The sequence below is a fragment of the Canis aureus genome, chromosome X (genome assembly GCF_053574225.1).
Source record: "Canis aureus isolate CA01 chromosome X, VMU_Caureus_v.1.0, whole genome shotgun sequence".
Taxonomy (NCBI): domain Eukaryota; kingdom Metazoa; phylum Chordata; class Mammalia; order Carnivora; family Canidae; genus Canis; species Canis aureus.
In genome coordinates, this window is record NC_135649.1 from 23,549,601 (window position 1) to 23,556,549 (window position 6,949).

Sequence of the window (6,949 nt, forward strand, 5' to 3'; positions counted from 1 at the left end):
AGCTCACTTTCTGTATTCACCCCTGTGGAATTTTGTTGGTTTGGTTCAAAAGACTTTCTCTTGCCTGAAGGTTCTAGTTGCAACTTTTTGGTTTGGATTTTATGGTGACCATCACAAAGATACTGCCACTTTAAGCCCTCTCACTTGAGAATTCAAAGCTGTGACATTACATGACACCTCTATATAAAGACATTGATGCCACCATTCCCACTAACCAAAAGTGTTATAAAAAAGAAAAAAAAATGAAGGTACAGTTAAAGGAAACAGTAGGGAAGGCAGATATATTGACAAATATAGCATTCCATCTCTTCTCACTCTCCCCAGCCCTTTCACTTTTTTGCATAAGTCTTGAAATGATCACTAGAGCCTATAACCACAGGCTACATTTCTGCAACCTCTGCTCCTCCTTTCCCTCAACAACCTCCCTTTGATTCCTGTTCATTGTATGACCCCATTCCTGAAAGTTCCATCATCAGCCTCTCTGACAAACACCCAGGGAAAGATAGTATCTTTCACTGGTCCCCAAGTCAGCTCAGACTACTCCCATGAGGCCTCTTCTTGTAAGATACACTCCAACTTCTCCCATTCAGGCCCAGCCTTCTACTGGAATTCTTCTCTGGAAGGTTTTAAAGGCTACCTCTATGCTATGATAGACAATCTTGTATATCTCCCCTTTACAGCCCTGCCCTTTACTGTGGAGTCCCAACAAGGTTCACAGCAATAAATTTTTTTCCTCATTAACATATCTCTTGACTGTCAGGGCCAGCTGTAAATAGAACTGTGGAGTATTTATTGAGCACACGGTATCTTCCAGCATTATACAAGTGTTATCTCACTTAAGCCCTGCAATGACCGTAGGAAATAGGCATCGTTATCCCTGTTGCACAGGTGAAGAAATTGATATCCAGAAAGGTTGAATAACTTGTCTAAGATTAAGTGACAGAGTCAGGAGTCAAAACTAAGGGTGCCTCTTAACCAAAAATCTACAGAGGTAATTTGGCAGAGTCTGTCCCAAGTGATGGGGACTATCCTGTCCATTTCCCCTGTACCTCCTTCTCCGTCCCCCTCCAGGTGCCTGGCACCATCAGGTTTCACTAGGCCCCTCCTGGCATTGTGGGAAGTAATGTTTTAAAATCTGTTTTACTTCTGGAGAAATATGGGAGCTGGAAAAAGGCACCAGGAAGATAAATCTCCAGACGGCCTACTTCATCTTAGTTTCGCAGCAGGGATAGACTTTGAGGCGAAGAGTGGTTCTTTTCTCCTCAAATCATATGATAGATATGAGTGCCTACTGTGCTCATATGTAAAAGCTAGTCTAAAAACCACATTTCACATGGTTAAAAGCCTTACAATTTGGAGGAGGAGTTAAAAAATTGTATAGAAGTACTGTATTGGTGCTTCCTCTCATGTTTCTTAGCACTCTGCCACTTAGCAGTGCTCTGAAATCTTAGGGGAGACTCCCTGTGTTCTTCGGTGAGATGTCTATGCTCCCATATCTTTTGTATTTTTGTGTTTCAGCTAAAGCAGCCATTTCATTCCCTTGTATTTTCTAGTTCTGTTTCTCATTTCTCTTCTGTACCATAATCTTCTTAAAGCCTGGGGACCACATCCCATGTGGGTTAGAACAGTACCTCACTTTAAGATTTATTTATTTATTTATTTATTTATTTATTTATTTATTTATTTATTTATTTGAGAGGGAGAGAGAGAGAGCGCACGAGAGAGTGTGCAAGCAGAGAAAAGGGCAGAGACAGAGGGAAAGAATCTCAAGCAAACTCCCTGCTGAGTACAGAGCCTGATGCAAGACTCAATCTCATCACCCCTAGATTATGACCTGAACTGAAATCAAGAGTCAGATGCTTAACCAACTGAGCCACCCAGGTGTTCCAGAACAGTACCTTACTTTAAGTAGAAGCCCCATACATCTTTGTAGAATTGAAATGAAGTCAAAAGGATGAATGCTATTTGAAACTTCAGATCTTGGCGCAGGCTAGAGGAAGCTCCTTATGTGTCATAAGACAGGCTCTAACTACAAAAACAACATTGATTTTTCTTTATTCATCCTTCCCTCTCTCTGACTCCTTGATTTCCTATCCTCTCCTCCCACCATACCAGACCATCTGATGTAAGGCACAGAGCAGGTTAGAAAAGATAAAGAAATCCAAAAGTGAAATCTTGGCATGGAAGTGGTGTGATTTGAATCAGCTCTATACATTAATAACAGAACCAGTGAAGGGGCATTCTTCAGGATGAAAGGAAAGTCCTGAGATTAATAGCATCTAGGTTCCTGATGGATACAACTGTCTTTCTCTGGGCCTTGGGATAAAAAACAAAACATTTCCTGCCTTCATCTGTGATCATGGGCTCACAGAAATCACAACATAGGGAAAGCCTCCAAGAGGAGCTTCCTTAGTATATTTCCCTTTCTTGGGTAGCTAAGCCTGTGAATAATTGGGGGTTATGCTAGTTGGGGGTACATAGAAGGTTGCCAAAGCTAGAGATTTAAGCTTCTATCAACTGTGCATTTGTTTCCAGTATTGGGAGACAGGTGTTGGTACAGCTGCAGTTGGGTCTTACTTTTGTTTGTCTATGTGCTAAAAGCCTAGGAAGGCCACAGCTTTGTAGTACAACCTGAAATCTGGCATTGTGATGCCCCCAGCTATGGTTTTCTTTTTTAAAATTCCCCTGGCTATTCAGGGTCTTTTCTGATTCCACACAAATCTTAAAATAATTTGTACTAACTCTCTGAAGAAAGTCCATGGTATTTTGATAGGGATTGCATTAAATGTGTAAATTGCCCTGGGTAGCATTGACATTTTCACAATATTAATTCTGCCAATCCATGACCATGGAATATTTTTCCATCTCTTTGTGTCTTCCTCCATTTCTTTCAGAAGTGTTCTATAGTTTTTAGGGTATAGATCCTTTACCTCTTTGGTAAGGTTTATTCCAAGGTATCTTATGCTTTTGGGTGCAATTGTAAATGGGATTGACTCCTTAATTTCTCTTTCTTCAGTCTCATTGTTAGTGTATAGAAATGCCACTGACTTCTGGGCATTGATTTTGTATCCTGCCACGCTGCCAAATTGCTGTATGAGTTCTAGCAATCTTGGGGTGGGGGCTTTTGGGTTTTCTATGTAGAGTATCATGACATCGGTGAAGAGGGAGAGTTTGACTTCTTCTTTGCCAATTTGAATGCCTTTAATGTCTTTTTGTTGTCTGATTGCTGAGGCTAGGACTTCCAGTACTATGTTGAATAGCAGTGGTGAGAGTGGACATCCCTGTCTTGTTCCTGATCTTAGGGGATAAGGCTCCCAGTGCTTCCCCATTGAGAATGATATTTGCTGTGGGCTTTTCGTAGATGGCTTTTAAGATGTTGAGGAATGTTCCCTCTATCCCTACACTCTGAAGAGTTTTGATCAGGAATGGATGCTGTATTTTGTCAAATCCTTTCTCTGCATCTAATGAGAGCATCATATGGTTCTTGGTTTTTCTCTTGCTGATATGATGAATCACATTGATTGTTTTACGAGTGTTGAACCAGCCTTGTGTCCCGGGAATAAATCCTACTTGGTCATGGTGAATAATTTTCTTAATGTACTGTTGGATCCTATTGGCTAGTATCTTGTTGAGAATTTGTGCATCCATGTTCATCAGGGATATTGGTCTATGATTCTCCTTTTTGGTGGGGTCTTTGTCTGGTTTTGGAATTAAGGTGATGCTGGCCTCATAGAATGAATTTGGAAGTACTCCATCTCTTTCTATCTTTCCAAACAGCTTTAGTAGAGTAGGTATAGTTTCTTCTTTAAACGTTTGATAGAATTCCCCTGGGAAGCCATCTGGCCCTGGACTTTTGTGTCTTGGGAGGTTTTTGATGACTGCTTCAATTTCCTCCCTGGTTATTGGCCTGTTCAGGTTTTCTATTTCTTCCTGTTCCAGTTTTGGTAGTTTGTGGCTTTCCAGAAATACGTCCATTTCTCCTAGATTGCCTACAAAGCTGTGGTCATCAAGACAGTGTGGTACTGGCACAAAAACAGACACATAGATCAATGGAACAGAATAGAGAATCCAGAAGTGGACCCTCAACTTTATGGTCAACTAATATTCGATAAAGGTGAAAAGACTATCCACTGGAAGAAAAACAGTCTCTTCAATAAATGGTGCTGGGAAAATTGGACCTCCACATGCAGAAGAATAAAACTAGACCACTCTCTTGCACCATACACAAAGATAAACTCAAAATGGATGAAAGATCTTAATGGGAGACAAGATTCCATCAAAATCCTAGAGGAGAACACAGGCAACACCCTTTTTGAACTTGGCCACAGTAACTTCTTGCAAGATACATCCACGAAGGCAAAAGAAACAAAAGGAAAAATGAACTATTGGGACTTCATCAAGATAAGAAGCTTTTGCACAGCAAAGGATACAGTCAACAAAACTCAAAGACAACCTACAGAATGGGAGAAGATATTTGTAAATGACGTATCAGATAAAGGGCTAGTATCCAAGATCTATAAAGAACTTATGAAACTCAACAGCAAAGAAACAAGCAATCCAATCATGAAATGGGCAAAAGACATGAACAGAAATCTCACAGAGGAAGACATAGACATGGCCAACACGCACATGAGAAAATGCTCTGCATCACTGGCCTTCAGGGAAATACAAATCAAAACCACAATGAGATACCACCTCACACCAGTGAGAAGGGGAAAATTAACAGGGAAGGAAACCACAAATGTTGGAGAGGATGCGGAGAAAAGGGAACCCTCTTACCCTGTTGGTGGGAATGTGAAATGGTGCAGCCACTCTTGAAAACTGTGGAGGTTCCTCAAAGACTTAAAAACAGACCTGCCCTACGACCCAGCAATTGCACTGTTGGGGATTTATCCCAAAGATGCAGATGCAATGAAACGCCGGGACACCTGCACCCCGATGTTTCTAGCAGCAATGTCCACAATAGCCCAACTGTGGAAGGAGCCTCGGTGTCCATCGAAAGATGAATGGATAAAGAAGATGTGGTTTATGTATACAATGGAATATTACTCAGCCATTAGAAATGACAAATACCCACCATTTGCTTCAACGTGGATGGAACTGGAGGGTATTATGCTGAGTGAAATGAGTCAATCGGAGAAGGACAAACATTATATGGTCTCATTCATTTGGGGATTATAAATAATAGTGAAAGGGAATAGAAGGGAAGGGAGAAGAAATGTGTGGGAAATATCAGAAAGGGAGACAGAACATGAAGACTCCTAACTCTGGGAAACGAACTAGGGGTGGTGGAAGGGGAGGAGGGCAGGGGGTGGGGGTGAATGGGTGATGAGCACTGTGGGGGGCACTTGACGGGATGAGCACTGGGTGTTATTCTGTATGTTGGCAAATTGAACACCAATAAAAAATAAATTTATTATGAAAAAAAATAAAAGCCTAGGAAGGAGAATCACAGCTAACAAAGCTAACCCTCAGCCATATCACAGCATGGTGGCTTGTGTTTGAACATCCACGGCATTTATGGATGTTTTAGTGTTTGAAGTGTAGCTCCAATGAAAGGTGCAAGGTGGACCTGGCTGCTAATATCATGTGCTCTTGAAATGGACAATGTAAATGCTGGCTCAGATTTTCAGTTGGCATTTTCTTTTGAAGCTGGATAACAGGGCATGGCCTACAAGATGTCCTATGAGATGCATGGAATTCAGAATACTACATTTTATTTTTGATTAGGTGCCATACTGGGGTCTATTTGATTGATAATAGAAAGCCTATGCCAGTGTCCTTTCATTCATTCCCTAGAATATCCACCATTTCTTTACTGATAAGTTAGAAAGTAAAAGCCTAGGTGTAGTCTCTCTAGAGGCCACCATTACATAATCATCATAATAATATTGATAATGCTATCATTATGAATCACAATAATATACATAGAAAAGTCTAATATTAGGATAACAGTGAACTAGGATAGCAGTATAGAAATCTTTTAAATTTTAAACCTTATACTCGCATTCTCTGCCAGGATCCTGATTATCAGGAAGACAGAAAAGCTTTGAATGGCCATCTATCTATGGTGTTTCTTTCTTTCCCTTCTGATTGGAAATACTTGTGTCACACACCCAGGGCTTGGACCTAGTTATATCTTCTCTGTAAATGAGGGTAAAAGTGGGGAAAAAAGAAGAATTTGTTTCTTCCATTTGGTACAGAAACATCCGAATTTAGGATTTTTGAGGTTTGGCATGGGTGACAAAGATGAGTTTGGTCATGGTCTACTTTGAAAATCAATGGATGAGATAAGACCTGGGAAAAGGTGGTATCAGAGACAACATAGGACAAAAACTAAAAGTTGCAACATCTACTAATTTATACTATCTCCTGTGATCTTTCCTCCACCACCACCCTTTGGTCATATGCCTCTTATATCTGGGAGGGGGGCACATTTAGTGGAAAGGACCTGGGTAAGTGGCACTTATAAAACCTTTGTGAAAACTTTTCTCCTGAAATAGGCTTTAAGTGTAAATGTTAACACTTATGATGTGGGGTTTGCATTGTGTTGATAATATTGTCATAGGTTCTTCCAGGTCAGTTTCTGTTCTCTGATTTCATTTGCATTTCTTACCCCAGGATCCTAGATGCCATGGCTATAGGGACAATGGCTCCTGGTTTTGGTCAAACCAAATAAATCTGGATCATTGCCTCCCCTTTTATTAGTGTTATTTAATTAGCCAGATTCATTTAATTGTAGCAATTAATTTAATTATGATAAACCTAACCCCAGATTCGAATGGAGTTGGTTGGCGCAATATCTTCTCTCTGGAAGATAGATCCCTCTGATTCCCTCTTTAATTTTGATCCCTGTTTGTTTATTCATGTTGCCCATGCAGATATCTTACATTGTGCTAGTCTTCTCCAGCTAATCACTTTGATAGCCAAGGTTTAGGGCATTTCCTGA